Below are 16,002 nucleotides of genomic sequence, written 5' to 3'. Positions count from 1 at the left end.
GAAAGAAATATGACTTTAGAATTGAGTAAACAACAGCAAACATTTTAGCAAAGCAATGATTTTACAAAGTGATATGAAATTTTCAAGAAAACAATGCAACCATATATATTTTAAGAGAGAAAGACATTGCTGAATAAACACCCTAAGAAGTTAAAGGAAAATAAATATTTATGTTCCTTTATAATGCACAATGTTCTAAAAGCTGCATAAAATCATCACACTGAAGGGCTCAATTTAGGATGGAGATCAATAGACAAGATAAGAGAAAAACAGGATAAAGTCCTTTAAGTACATTTCCGGCATCTACAGCAGTTCTAGATAGGTAATAAAATGTTAGGATTAAGAGCTTAGAACCTAGAATGAAACTACTTGGGCTAAACTATAAGCTCTGCCTTTTACTTGTCGTGCACCTCTGTTAGAGTAGTCAAAGCTGCAGTGAAAATTATGCCCAAACGTACATTATGGTTTAAACACAGAAGTTTATTTCTCACTAAACAGTCTAAGTTAAGTTTTCCTGATAGGAGATGGTTTGAGAATGGATTTTGGTATACAGCTAATGCTTTGTGCCCTAGGGCTAATTACTTAGCTTCTCTGAGTTTCTGGGATTTTTCCTCTTGTATAATGTGGGAATAATAATAGTGTTCCTAATAATAGTGTTCCATGTATTAAATATAGCGTTCCTATAATAATAGTGTTCCTAAGTGGGCCAATGCATATAAAATACTTAGAAAAGAAGTACTCAATAAGAACCAGCTATTAATGGGTAGTAATAGTTCACACTAGCTATTTTTGAAATTCTGCCTAACACTGATGGCTCCATCTACTCCATATCAATAAAAGATGCAAAAATGTCTACCATATAAACTTTATTTTGCTAGGACATTTCTTAAATCAGTGCACATCAGAATCACCTGGAGAGTTTATTAAATCCCATATGGTTGGGCACTACCCAGAGACCTTCTGAGTCAGTGAATCTGGAAAGGAGACTAAGAATTTGCTGTTCTAACAAGTTCCTAGGTGGTGCTGGTGGTGCTGGTATGAGGACTACACTTTGAGAACCACCACTCTGGAACAAAAGGCTAAAATAGTCTGACTCTACAAGGACTGAAAAAGATCCAAATGGTTGTATTGTCAAAAAAACAGAAGGAGAAGAAAAATAGTAAATACTACTACTGTGTGGTACCCTACTTTGACCATATTCCCTCAGATTTCTGCTTGTAAATCTCTGGTTTTCTTGTCCTAACTGAGCTTTCTCTTTTTGAAAAGATCCACAGCATCAACATACCCCATCTCCTCTTTCCCCACTTTGGAACACTGAGATTGTACCAGAGGAAAAAAAAACTATGCTTCTTGGAAACTCAGTTATGTATTAAACAATGTTTATTTCCAGGTGCTTTTGTGGCTCAGTCGGTTAAACATCTGCCTTAGGCTCAGGTCATGACCCCAGCGTCCTGGGATTGAGCCCTACATCAGGCTCCCTACTTAGCTTCTCTCTCTTCTCCCTGCTTGTGCTCTCTTTTGTTATGTTGCTATCTCTGTCTTTCTCTCAAATAAATAAATTTTTAAAGTCTTAAGAAAAAAAACAATGTTTATTTATTCCCTATGGTGTATGAATCACAATAGAGACATTTTCAAAATTTTATGGGCACATTACCCACACTGTAAAGGGATGGTTTTAATGTGGTATTTCATATTGCTTAGCATATGTTTGGCAACCTCCCCCAATCCTCACTTCATATGTGTTTATAGAGCAAACTATACTTTGATATTTGCTATGAAAATTGGCTATAATAAGAATATTGCAGTGGACTTCAAGAAGGTATATTATATTTTCTACCCCCACTGCTTAAAAGACAAAATCTAAATTATTTAATCCTCAGGTGGCAAAATAGTGACCAGTTTGAATTTAGTCAGCAGGTGTGTTTTTTGTCAGCATGTTTTTAAAAAGATTTAAAATTTGAAGATGTTTTTCAGAGCATGCCTGTTCCAGTTAGATTCTCCCCACCACTCCCTTTTGTTTGTTTGTTTTTTTTAAGATTTTTTATTTATTTATTCATGAGAGACACAAAGAGAGAGAGAGAGAGAGAGAGAGAGAGAGAGAGGCAGAGACACAAGCAGGCTCCACACAGGAAGCCTGACATGGGACTCGATCCCTGGTCTCCAGGATCATGCCCTGGGCCGAAGGCTGCACTAAACCTCTGAGCCACCAGGGCTGCCCCCACACTACTCCTTTTTGAATGATGATATGTGAATATGTATTGTTGTGAATGTGTATTGTTTCTGGCCTGCCCTTTGAGTATACCAATTTGTCATGCTTTAATGACACTTATAAACTACATTTATCATTCTCCACCACCTTCCTCACCTCCATCTTTCTATGAGACTTCCTTAACTTCACCTAAATTCACTCACTTATAAACTGGCAAGTATAAGATGTACTGCAATAATATCAAGTTTGCACTTCTAACATAGGCTCAGTTAACCCCAACCTCCTCTATCCTCATCAATAAAATGAGGTTAATGATAAAACCCTCCAGGTCTTTCAGACAAGATGGTAGTCTAAGCAGATATAAATATCTCTTCATTTTGCTACAAATATATAGTACTTCTGGATAAAATAAATATTAAAAGTCTAAAAGAGATAGCTAATCTCAAAAGGGGAAAAGAAAAAAATTTCCTTAGGAAAAGTCATGAAAGAAGGAAGTCATTTAAAAATGCTAAACAAGAGGGAAATCCACTGTAACCCACAGGGGTACTAGGATCAGATACACATCTATGAACCAGAGTTCTGATATTTGGGCTGAGTCAGCAGTCACAGCCATATGGCCCTGTATGTAAAACATAGATTGCTACCTAAAGCTAACAATGAAGAAAGGATTTCATCGTCTATCATAGATCAGAAAATCTATATCTATAGGCCTAAGGTTATGTTTAGGATAAGCCAGTCAATCTGGGCTCTGAATAGAACTAAAATCTTTAACCTGTGTTGAATTGGGCAAGGTGACCAAATTTAGACTACCAAAATGATGAAGAAATTCTGAACCAAAAACTAACTTAAGAATCACTATTTGACCAGTAAATCTCATAGGACATCCTGAACTATCCAATAATGTTGTCTTCATGATTCAAGCCATATGTGGGTTTCCCATAGAAGACTAGCTCACTAAGGATGAACTCCTTAACAAAATGTCTGAAGACATGAGGAAAGACACCGCCATATGCAATAGAAAGAAAATGCAACAGATCAGAGTATTCATATGTGACAAATTGAAGGAAATAGAGCAATTTCAAAGTATCTTAAAACAAATGTTAATTTTTTAAAAGATTTTATTATTGATTTATTTATTCATGAGAGACACAGAAAGAGCAAGAGAGAGGAAGAGACACAGGCAGAGGGAGAAGCAGGCTCCATGCAGGGAGCCTGACATGGGACTCAATCCCAGGTCTCCAGGATCAGGTCCTGGGCTGAAGGCGGTGCTAAACTGCTGAGCCACCCAGGCTGCTCAACAGATTTTAAATTATCAAAAAAAGAAAAAAGGAAAGAAAAGAATACATAGAACAAGAATAGAATATTATGGGGGAGGATGAACCAGTTTGAAAGGGAATAATATATTCTTTTCAATATTTTTGAAAGGGAATAATATATTCAAATATAAACAATATTTGATCTTCAATTTTTTAAAGACATCCCATAGATGCTTAAATGGAGTCTAGACACCATTGAAAGGAAAATTTATAAATTTGGAAATTGCTGGGGAAATCATCCAGAATATAACACAAATAAATAAGGAAATAAAAAGTCTATGAGAAGTTAAATAACATGGATGATAAAAAATAAAGAAGCAAAATGGTTTCTTCAGTTAAATTTGTAGAAGTGAGTCAGTCTCATGCATATATGCCATATTTCCCAACCAGATAATTGTAAATATTTAATGAACATTGTCCCAATGTGGGGTAAAGAAGAAAAGCAAATCTCTGACTTCAAAAGAACTAAAATAGCACAACAAAGGTGGTAGTAGCAATGATTATATTAAAATTATAACATGGGATTTCAGTTCTGCAAGGTGAATAAGTCCTGGGGATCTATTGTACAGCATGGTATCTATAGTTAGCAATACTATATTGTATATTCTACTGGTCAGGATTCTCCAGAGAAATGGATCTATCTGTGTGTGTGTATATTTGGAAAGATAGCTATAGATGTCTAAAGATGATTGATAGATAGATAGATAGATAGATAGATAGATAGATAGATATGTGACCATAGAGAATCCCATGGTCTGCCATATGCAAGATGGAGAATGAGGAAAGCTGTGGCGCAATTCAGGCTGAATCCAAAGGCCTGAGAACCAGGGGTACTTATATCCAAGGGCAGGCAAAGATGGATGCCCCAACTCAAGAAATTGGAACAAATTCACCCTTTCTCCATCTTTTTGTTCTATTCAAGCCCTAAATGGATTGGATGATGCCCACCTGCTTTGGTGATCTTTACTCAGTCTCCAGGTTCAAAGGGTAATCTCTTCCAGAAACAACCTCACAGACACACTCAGTAATGTTTTATCAACTATCTGGACATTAGCCCAGTCAAGCTGACACATAAAATTAACCATCATATGTACTTAAAAATTTGCTAAGAGAATAGATTTCTGTTAAGTACTCTTATCACAAAATAAAAGTAATAGTAATAATAAATAAACAGGGCAGGAGGAAACTTTTGGAGAACATGGATACATTCATGGCATAGATTGTGGTGATGATTTCATTGATGTATATAGTTGTCTCCAAACTCACCAAGTTATATTCATTAAATATGTACAGCATTTTGCATGTCAATCATTCCTCAATAAAATGATTTTTTTAAAAATCAATATAGTTACATCCTGAACAATGTAGCCACTGACAGTGCTTAAGAAGTTATTTCAGTTCTGTAAGGCAGTCTTTGCCAAATTGGTGCCTGTGTTTTTAATAATAAAATTAAAAATTTGTAAAAACAAATAATATTTGAAATTTTAAAAATTGTTAACTTATGGACTGAAGGTGAACTACTGAAGAAAAAACAGAAGGTGGTAAAAAATTTTGAATTTTAAAAAGGTATTCCAAATTTTACATTGTGATTTACTCATCCATCCCAACATTTGTCTTTTCTCTATCCTAGCAAGTTTGGGTGCCCAATCCTTGCTTAAGCCACTTTTTTTGTTAATTAGAATGGCCTCTTTCAACCAAACCATAGAATTCATTTTTTTCTAAATCAATGTTTCTTTTCTGTGTCCATCTCCTTCAAAATCACGAGATAAATTATAAAAATACCCTCCCCAAATAAACTGAAGTAGAGTGTGTTGTGGGTTCCAGAAATTTATCCTAACAACCTATTTAAGTGGTCCGTAGACACCTGTTTGTTGAAGCACTCTTCTCAATGGTTCTCAATATTTCCCTCTTAAAAGAAATCTTCTCAACTTCATTCATCATAAATTATCACAGCAATCTGAAGATTGTAAACTCTTGGGTCATTGGACCAGCCTTTATTCCTTCCACATTGCCCAGAGATACTTAACACCATGATTGATAAACACTGACATTTTTTTTTAATTTTTATTTATTTATGATAGTCACACAGAGAGAGAGAGAGAGGCAGAGACACAGGCAGAGGGAGAAGCAGTCTCCATGCACCGGGAGCCCGACGTGGGATTCAATCCCGGGTCTCCAGGATCGGGCCCTGGGCCAAAGGCAGGCGCTAAACCGCTGCGCCACCCAGGGTTCCCAACACTGACATTTAAGAATGGCAACACTACCAATTTGCTCAGCTTTCCCAAAATGTGAAACATTCACCCAATCTCCAAAGAATCTGCAATAGCTAACTTTAGACTTTCCTCATCAGATCTCACTGATTCTATTAAAATTACCCATTTTTCTGTAAGCCTCAAGAGAAGTAGCCAGGAGACATCCAATATATACATCTTGACAAGGAGATTGTTGTTATTTTGACGAATCTCTCCTTAAATACTTAAACTTGGGATATTATTTATAACGGAGAAAATAATGCTCCCAGTAACTTGGATGATAATGGATTTTTTAAAAAAATATCAAATCTAGGGGCACCTGGCTGGCTCAATTACTTAAGCATCTGCCTTCAGCTCAGGTCATGATCCCAAGTTCTTGGGACTGAGCCCCACATGGAGCTCCCTGCTCAGTGGGAAGCCTGCTTTCCCCTGTCCTGGTCTCCCTGCTTGTGCTTGTTTTCTCTCTGTGTGTCAAATAAGTAAATAAACGTTTTTTAAAAAATTAAATTTAAATAATAAATAAATATCAAATCTGTTAGAGCCAACTTATACTTCAAAACTTTTATAGCCACTTGATTAGGTTTCTTCCATTCGCTTGTCCATACTGGGACACATTTCATCATGTTCATAAGCCAGAGCGAAACTGTCTGTGGTCTTTACCAATCAGGAAGATGGAAATACAGATTCGCAGCAGGGACAAAAGTCCTGCTTCACAAAACGAAGCTGAGAAATTGCAATTCCCTCTAGATACTCCACTAGCCTCTGCATAACCAAAGGCTGTTCATTCTCTCCTCCTTGACTCCCCTGCCCTTGCCTATGAGTGTCTCTGCCCCTGCCCATTCCAACCTTCTGCTTGTCTCTCTGGATTTCAGGACACAAGGATATTTATAAAGCTATAATAATGGCAATTAAAGATACACTTTGGAGGGAAACCAAAGAAACCTAACCACAGCATTTTCACAGGACTCAACTCACACAGTCTCCTAACCTTCACAAAGCTGTCCACAATATGATATTCAATAGAGAATAAGCCAGAATTAATTCAATTTAGGTTATGCTCAAGATACTGAGACTATACAAGGCACAGGGCAGTGGGCAAGATGGACCCGTTGTGAGAGAAATTTGAACTCAATTTAAGTTCATCTAATCTTTCTAATTCTGTTTCTTCATCTTTAAAATAAGGACATTTGCAGTGTAATACAAATGTGGGGATTATGTGCTAACTGTAAAGCGCTACTATGTATTATGCACAAAAGAGCTGACTACTAGCCACAAAGAATGTATAATTTAATAGTTTACAGAGTGGTGAGGTAGCATAAGATTATAAAGCATATTTTAATCTTCTTGGGTTGCCATAACATAATACCAAAGACTGGTGGATTAAACTGCAGAAATTTTTTTGCTCAGAGTTTTGGACCTGGAGGTCCAAGATCAGGGTCAGTAAAATTGGTTTCTGGTAAGAGCTCTCGTCTTGATTTGCAGATGCCTTCTCACTGTGTTCTCACATGGTAGAGAAAAAGAGAAAAAGCAACCACATTCTGGTGTCTTTTCTGATAAGAGCAGTAATGTCATCATGAGAGCCCCACAATGGTGACCTCATCAAACCTAATTACAGGCATATCCCATTTTTTTTTGTACTTCTCTTTATTGTACTTTGTGAATACTGTGTTTTTTAGAAATTGAAAATTTGTGGCAACCCAGTATGGAACCTGCCATGTTAAACAAGTCTAATGGCATAATTTTTCCAACAACATTTGCTTTCTTCAAGTCTCTTTGTCACATTTTGGGTATTCTCATGATATTATTGACTTTTTCATTATCATTATGTTTATTATGATGATCTGTGATCAGTGATTATGACTTCCTGAAAGCTCAGATGATGATTAGTATACTTTAATAATATCTTTAAACTCAAGGTATATGCATTGCTTTTTTTCTAGATGTAATGCAGTTGCAGACTTAATAGACTATAGTAGAGTATAAACATAACTTTTATATGCTCTGAGAAATTACAACATTCATTTGACTTGCTTTACTGAAAAATTTGCTTTATTGCTGTGGTCTTGGACCAAACTCAAAATATCTCCAAGTTATGCCTATATCTCCCAAAGACTCCATCTTCAAAAGCCATCACATTTGGAGTGGGGGCTTTCACATATGAATTTCAGGGAGACATATTCAGTCCTTAACAGAGCACCACCATGCCTATCTCTCATTTGATCCTTACCCTTAACACCAGTGATGGATACTTTTAAAGTGAAACTAGAAATAAAAGTTATCAGGACAGCAAATTGGAGAAATATGAAAATGGTTCATACAACCGATTCCCTTTTGTAGTATTGTATAACTCCCAGACTGAGGAGTATGCACCATTAATGTCCTTAATATAAGGGGGTTGGTGAGATGTTCATTCATATAAATTCAGGATGGACAGTAATTACTCATGTAACCTATTGTAGAATGACTTCAATTTACATTGCAGAAAAATCCTGTGAAAATAAAATCAGTTCTTCTACCCTCAATTCACATAATCCAAATGCAGTGCTACCAGCACTGAAATAAGCATGCTTTCACACCTTGCAGAAAAATCTCATGTAAGGCATTATAAGTTGAATTATATCCCTCCAAAAAGATACACTGAAGCCTTAGCCCCTAGTACAAAAGAATGTGACCTTTCTTGGGAAGAGGTTCTCCGCAGATGTAATTAGTTAAAATAAGGTCACACTGGGGTAAAGTGGGCCTCTAATTCAGTATGACTGGCATCTACACGGCCATGTAAAGACAAAGACTTGGGGAGAAACCATATGAGGACAGGATTGGAGGGATGCATATACAAGACAAAGAACACCAAAGATTGCTAATAAATGATCAGAAGTTAGGAAAAGGAAAGTGAAGTTTTCAGAGTGAGGATGGCCCTGCCTTAATCTTGATTTTGGACTTCTAGCTTTTAGAACTATGAGCCAATAAATTTCTGTTCTTTTGAGCCATCCACTTTGTGGTACTTAGATACAGCAACCTTGGAAAATGAATATATAAGGAAACATGTCTTGGGCTCAAAAGTAGGCAGAACATTCCATCTTAGATTAGGCAATAAATTGGGATGCCTGGGTGTCTCAGTGGTTGAGCATCTGCCTTCAGCTCAGGGTGTGATCCTGGAGTTCCAGGATGGAGTCTCAAATGGAGTCCCACATCGGACTCCCCACAGGGAGCCTGCTTCTCCTTCTGCCTATGTCTCTGCCTCTCTCTGTATGTCTCTTGTGAATAAATAAATAAAATCTTTTAAAAAGATTCGGCAAGAAATATAATATAAAACAGTCAAACATAATTCATTTTCTTCTTAGGATATCCTGGGTAAAGAGCAATACTAAAGACAAAGGAATAAGGCTCAGGATTCTTCCAGTGGGGTCTAGGGTTTTGTCTCTTAGGAAAGAAAGCTTTCAAGATATTAGAAGGACAATCTAATAGGTTGCTGGCACAGGTCCCTACCAACTCTGGGACTCTCTGATTCTCAGAAATGGGCAGTTCTGTGGGATACTGTTCATACTGTCTCTAGTCTGGCAGAAAGGTCTTCATGAAACATTACTTCAGGCAGTCCTCCTGCTAACTGATAACAGGTGGAAGGTAGAAGGGATATGAGGCTACGTCTGATCTAGCTACACAGAGCATCGGGGTTTCCTCCCAGGAAGCTACTGTTGTTTTAATGGCCCTCTCTCAGCCTGGAGACATCTAAATAATATCTTTTCTCCTACCATTAGGTTTTGCCTCCTGCTAGGAGAATGACGTAAGAAGTCAGTTAAATGAGCCTCTTTCTTCAGATCTGGTTAATATTCCTGTTATACTACTTGTTGGTCTCTTGACTTTTCCATTCCCATTAAATCTCCAGACCCCTTCCCTGAGACCTCAGATGGACTTTTGGCCTGCCTCCTTTCCTCCCTTGCTTGGCGGCTCTATTCTGGTATCCTAATCTATCCTATTTTCTGCTGTGGGTACCGGACAACTCAGTGGGAGCTGCTGGTTCAGCTCTCCTCTCCAGCCACTGACTCCTGCCTTCCCAGTCCTACTAGTTTTATTTCCTGCACACTGATCAGATGGTTCTTGGCACTCACTTCCTGGCTCCTAATGTGTCCTCCAGACACACTCATTCATTCCCTTATTGCCAACACTGAAAAAGCATTCATGTTATTTAAGAAATATCCTCTTATGGTGGTAGAGTTTACCTCTTCAGAAGAATAGCTGACTTCTGGCTGGAATATTCAAGGGTGTTAACCTACCACAAGCAATCACCTTGTCCCTGCTACAGCTATCTGTAAGCATCAATGGGCATAGGGCAAACAGAGCAGAACGCTTCCTTTGTTTATGAGACAGAAAAAAGATGTCATCCCTCTAGTGATTGAACCCTACCTATCCTGGACCACCTCCAGACAGAGGTGAATGTCTCCTGAATGGTAAAAACATTTAGAAGAGAACTAAAGAAATGGCCATTGCTAAAATATTTCACTTACTCATTTTTCTGCCCTTACCTGCTATACTGCATGACAACTTAACTAGAGATATTTTAATAGATTTCCTTAGAAAGGCAAGGAAATGACAACTCATACACTGATTGCTATGGCCTGAATATTAGTGTTCCACCAAAATTCATAGGAAGTCCTAATCACAAGTGTGATGATATTTATTTATTTTTATTTTTTATTTTATTTATTTATTTATTTATTTATTTTTTTTATTGGTGTTCAATTTACTAACATACAGAATAACACCCAGTGCCCATCACCCATTCACTCCCACCCCCCGCCCTCCTCCCCTTCTACCACCCCTAGTGTGATGATATTTAGAGGTAGGGCCTTCAGAAGGTAATTAGGTTTAGAGGAGGTCATGAGGGTAGAGCCCTCATGATGGGATTAGTATTCTTACAAAAGCCACAAGTGCTCTCATTCTCTCTCTCTCTCTCTCTCTCTCTCTCTCTCTCTCTCTCTCTCCCCAATATGAGGATAAAGCAAGAAGGCAGACATCTGCAAGCCACAAAGACAGGCCTCACGAGAACCACACAATGCCAGCACCCTGATCTTGGACTTCAAACCTCTGGAACTGGGAGAAAAATAAAGTTCTATTGTTTAAACCACCCAGTGTTTGGTATTTTGTTATAGCAGCCCAAGCTTACCAAGGCACTAATAGACTACCTTCGCAAATGATTAATTTACTGAAAAAATTTACTATTTTCATCTAAAAAATAGAGTAAGGAAAGAGTGGCATAGGTAACAAGTTTGTATGGGTAGTGAGGTTGACAAATCCTAAAATAAGGCAATGAGTTGATAAACTGATCTATAATCAAGGAACATCACTCTGTACTCTCCAGTCATGGGGGCACTGGGAGTGAAAGACTAAGAAAGAACATATGCCACAAGGACAATGAAAAGACAAAGATATTTTGAATACATTGCAGTTTTGCCTAGGGAAGTCTTTTTTTCACTTGGCTTTGCACAACTTTGCTCCTCCCCTCCAGAATAAATAGAATCAACCCAGGTGTTTTATAGCCCAGCTGGCCGGGTCAGGGCAGCCAGGCTCAGACAGCCAAGGATTTCTGAATATTTGAGTTGTGGCTGTAAATCCAACTCACTCTTGAGTGTCCCAAAAGATACAACTTCAAAAAGAGGCATGGATTTAAAATGTTTTTCATCATATGCTTTTCTGGCTAAAGAATTTCATTCTTTATCTGAAAGTAGTTTTGTTTCCAAAAGTTTGATGAATCAAAATTACTGTTGTGAAATGTCCCCCAGCCCTGTTCAATCTGCTTGGTTATGTAGCTGGATATCTGTTTTGTAAGCATTTATCATTTTAATAGGAGAGGCCTGAAGGGGGAAAAAGGAGTACTTGTGAGGATTTATTTTATTTCTTGTAAAAGGTTCTAGCCCCTTAGTCCCAGAAATTGTCTCTTTAGTTCATTCTCCTAAGTCATATTTAATTTACTTCAGAAGCAATACATATTTTGTGTCACATAGTCTATTTAGCAGAGTTGGGTTGTTTTATTACCCACAACTATTTCCTTCTGTGATATATACTCACTCACAAAATTTGAAGGACTCCTCTTGTTGTATGGTATCTTTCTGCAATCTTTCTTTTGTTCATAATCCATCTCTTCAAAATCAAATACACTTTACATGTTTACTTTTAAAAGAATTATTACTATTTTATATCTAAATGATGAGAAATATAAACATGGTAATCAATGTCTTCATGCTTTTTATTTGTAAAAACATCTGATCACACCGACCTTTTATTGCACACCTTGAGATAGTTATTCCACGGTAAAGAAGCTAAGACTGTAGCTCACACATAACTGGAGATTATGTTGGCAATCAGATTATCATCTATGCTTCCCTGTCTTCTCCCTACATTTTAGGATCTTGGACTCTCAGGCTTCCACTGGTGGAGGATGTGGTAGTTTTCCCCACTGAGTTATAAACACTAGTCCATGAAGAAGTGCGCATAGATTGATGATGTAATAAGTGGGATCTTAGAAACTGTGATCTTATGCATAAGACCAAGCCAGGGAGATATTCAGAATCCAAGTCTTTTTAATATCCATAAAAGAGCTATGACCAGCCATAGAATATAAAAATAATCCAGTGATCAATCCATCAGGGAAAATTTGTTTAAAGGAGGTTATCTGCAACCTCTCTGAGATATTGCAGACTCAAACTAGGTGAAAAACATTTGGTAAAATGTAACTGAAAACCAACAGAAACCAACTGAGTTTAAAGAGTTTAGATTAAGAATTGCTATTGTAAAAGCAGCTAGCTACAATAGTCCTTTCACTGGAGCAAGATTGAATCGGCTTCACCCAGAATCCAGACAAAAAACCCTCAGGTTCATAAGCATTCCCTGTTCTATGGGATGGAAACTCCAACTTACCTGAAATATAAAACTATTTCCTTATTGAGAAAGAGGATCTTAACCCTGGCAAGAGCTTAGAATTAGGTACATAATTGATTAAATTTACTTTGTACTTTGCAAAGTCAGAGGACATAAGAATTTAAACATATTTTAAAGTGTTTAAACAAATGTAATAGACTAATTTTAAAATAAGCCTAATTACTTAAATAAGTTTATTCATTTCAATTTGAATTGATTGAAAATTATCACAAACACCCCTGTATTGATCCTTATAGTTTACTAGAATTATAAACAGTAAAATCATATCTGTACATTACATTTAAAAGCTTAAGGAAAATCAGGTTTTAAACTATTACTTTAATATACTGAATTCTAGTTTAGTAGCTAAACAACAATCATTCTTTTTTTTTTTTTTTCCTTCTTCTCAGAAAAGCACTTCCCTTGCCATCAACTCCAGGAAAAACAACAACAAAAACAAAAATAAAAAAAACTCACAGAAATACATGACATCCCAGTTAGAAAAATATGAAAATGTCTGCCTGGTCATATTGAATAAATATCTAGTTACCTCAGGCTAACCATCCACTGTCCTAATGGGCCTCCTGGAGCCAGTAGTAGCCAGTCTCCCTGCCCACTGTTGTTCTTTTTCATGAAGGTGAAAGGAAACAAAGCAGCTGCTTCTTGACTTGTCAAAGTTCACAAAGAATGCTGAATTGATGACAACAGAAGGTGGATGAGGTTGGATATTTTGATTGTGAAAGACAAAATATACCAGATAATTAAGGAGATGATTTTATTTAGGCTCTTGCATTAGGAGGAAAACATTCATTAATGAGAAATTTCTAAAAGAAGAGAGAGAAACTCAAGGGTTTTATTAAACAAGGGAGTCACTGAGGGAGGGGTGGTTTTGGATCTTGTCTTAGAATATGCCATGGCAGGTGGTCCTTGTGGTTAGCCTAGCAATTTCTCAAAACAGAATAAAAGGGGGATGAAGGCTTTTCCAACCATCCTTTGAAACATTTTTTTGCACAAACATACATACAAAACAATTCATGTAAAATTTCTAGATTCAAAGTTAAAAATGTAGTCCTTTCATGAAAAATGTTGTCTTTTATTCTGAGATGATGTCCTTTCTATTTTTTTTAATGAAAATTTCCTGTCATTTAAAAAATGGTGATATATATATTTACAAATATTTTGTAAAATAAACACAGCTAATTACCATATATTTGTAGTCCTAATTTTTTGTTAATAAATGTAGTCATACAAATCCAAATGCATGGGAGATATTTTTCTGAAAAGTAATGCAGTTGGATGGGACACAAAATCTTAAAATCTACTCTCAGAGATGCTTTCTGCAGTGCTCTTTTATCATGTGAATATTCTAGGAGAATTAACATGTCATCATCAACATGTATAGTTTTCTTAGAGATTTCCAACTGGGATGGCCTGGGGCAACTAAGATTAGAATTTTTTGGAGAAAAAGGGAGAAAAAGAACCACACAGTATAAGGTAGACTTTATGAAGGTCTAGAGAAGATGACCAAAAAATGAACTTATTTACTTGATATTACATAAGGAAAATTGGCAGAAGAAAGAATGGAGAAAAAATAACATTAATTGACTATCTGCTATTTAAAAAAAAGGCAGGATGCCAAGGCACTTCTAATTATATTATCTTAATGTATTCTTCATTACTCATTATACTTCAGTAATTTCTAGATGAACTATTTTAGTTATTTCTCACTAGGTACTGGTAAATGTTTTATCTTATTTAATCCTCATAAGAGCCTGGGGGTCAGATGTTTTCATTCAAATTCTATAGATGAGAAAATCAAGGTTTAGATACATTAGATAAGTCACAAATCCCAGTTAATGAGACCAGAGACAAGACATCTCAATCTAGACTTGCTTCCTCTATGCTGTACTCAAATGTTTGAAGGCCAGAATATTAGTTAGGATTAGGCTTGCCTACATATGACAAGTCCAAATGGCATACTTCAACATGACAGAAGTCTATTTAAATCTCATAAAAAGAAGGTGAAATATAGGGCCTCCAGGGTTGGTATAGTAACTTTATAATGCCACTGATGTCCCACATTTCTTCAATAGTTCTTCTCCACCATCCTCAGTATACATCCCATCCTCAAAAATGCTGCATGGTTCAACATGCCAGCTAGAGCTCAAGTTATCACATCCATATTTCCAGCTAAATGTACAACTTTTATAAAGGAGAATTCCTAGAAATCCCATATGACAACTTTTGCATATGCCTCTGTATTAGTGTCCTAGGGCTACTATATAACAAAGTATACTATATAATAAAGTCCCCACAAACTGAGTATCCTAAAACAACAGATATTTATTTTCTCACAGTTCTGGGGGTTAGAAGTCTGAAATCAAGATGTCAATAGGACCATGATGCTCCCTTTAAAATCCTGAGTAGAATTCTTTCTGGCCTGTTTCGAGCTTCTGGTATGGAAATCAATTCTTTATGTTCTTTGGCTTATAGCTGTGTCACTAGTCTCTGCCTTTGTTGTTCACAGAGTTCTCCCTTTATTTGTGTCCCCTCATGTTGTTTTCTTCCCTTTGTCTGTCTTTTCATATAAGGGCACCAATCATTGGATTGAAATCCCCATCTACTCCAGTATGAGTCATCTTAACTTATTATATCTGCATGAATCTATATACAATTAAGGTCACATTCTGACATGCTAGAGTTTAGGAATTCATCATATCTTTTTTGGGGAAAGCAATTCAACCAATAACAACGTCATTAGGTGGGATTTAGTCACATGGCCACAACAATATACAAGCATGAGGGAAAGTGCCAACACTGGCTAAATATATTACCATTCCAAATTAAACTGGTAGTGATACGAAGGAAGAAGATGATAGATATTGATTCTCTGTCTCATCAAACAGTATTTGTTATTGAGCACCTATACAGAATTCAGTACATTACATGGCACATATGAGACACTCATGAAATATTTTTGAAAGAACAAATGAATGAGTGATCCATAACAATGTTGATTAGAAGAATGAACATGATAATGGGAAGTTTATAAAGTACAATAAATTATAAAGCTCTAAAACTGGGAACTCTAATTTTATCCAGACAAGATATACTTTACAATTCTTGGAGGTATCTTAAAACTCTAGAATGAAGATCCTGTCAAAAATTCTGAGCCTTTTGGCTCACAATCTGAAAATAATATAAGCCACAGGTAAGAAGGCAGAGAGTTTCTGCTTACACTTTATCAACAGTTCTTAACAACTACCAGTGGTTAGGCCTACACAACTGGGCACACAAGACCTAAATTAAGCAA

This window comes from Canis lupus, chromosome 12 (assembly GCF_048164855.1).
Source record: "Canis lupus baileyi chromosome 12, mCanLup2.hap1, whole genome shotgun sequence".
Taxonomy (NCBI): Eukaryota; Metazoa; Chordata; class Mammalia; order Carnivora; family Canidae; genus Canis; species Canis lupus.
The sequence above is the reverse complement of the archived record's forward strand: the minus strand, read 5'-3'. Positions refer to the sequence as shown.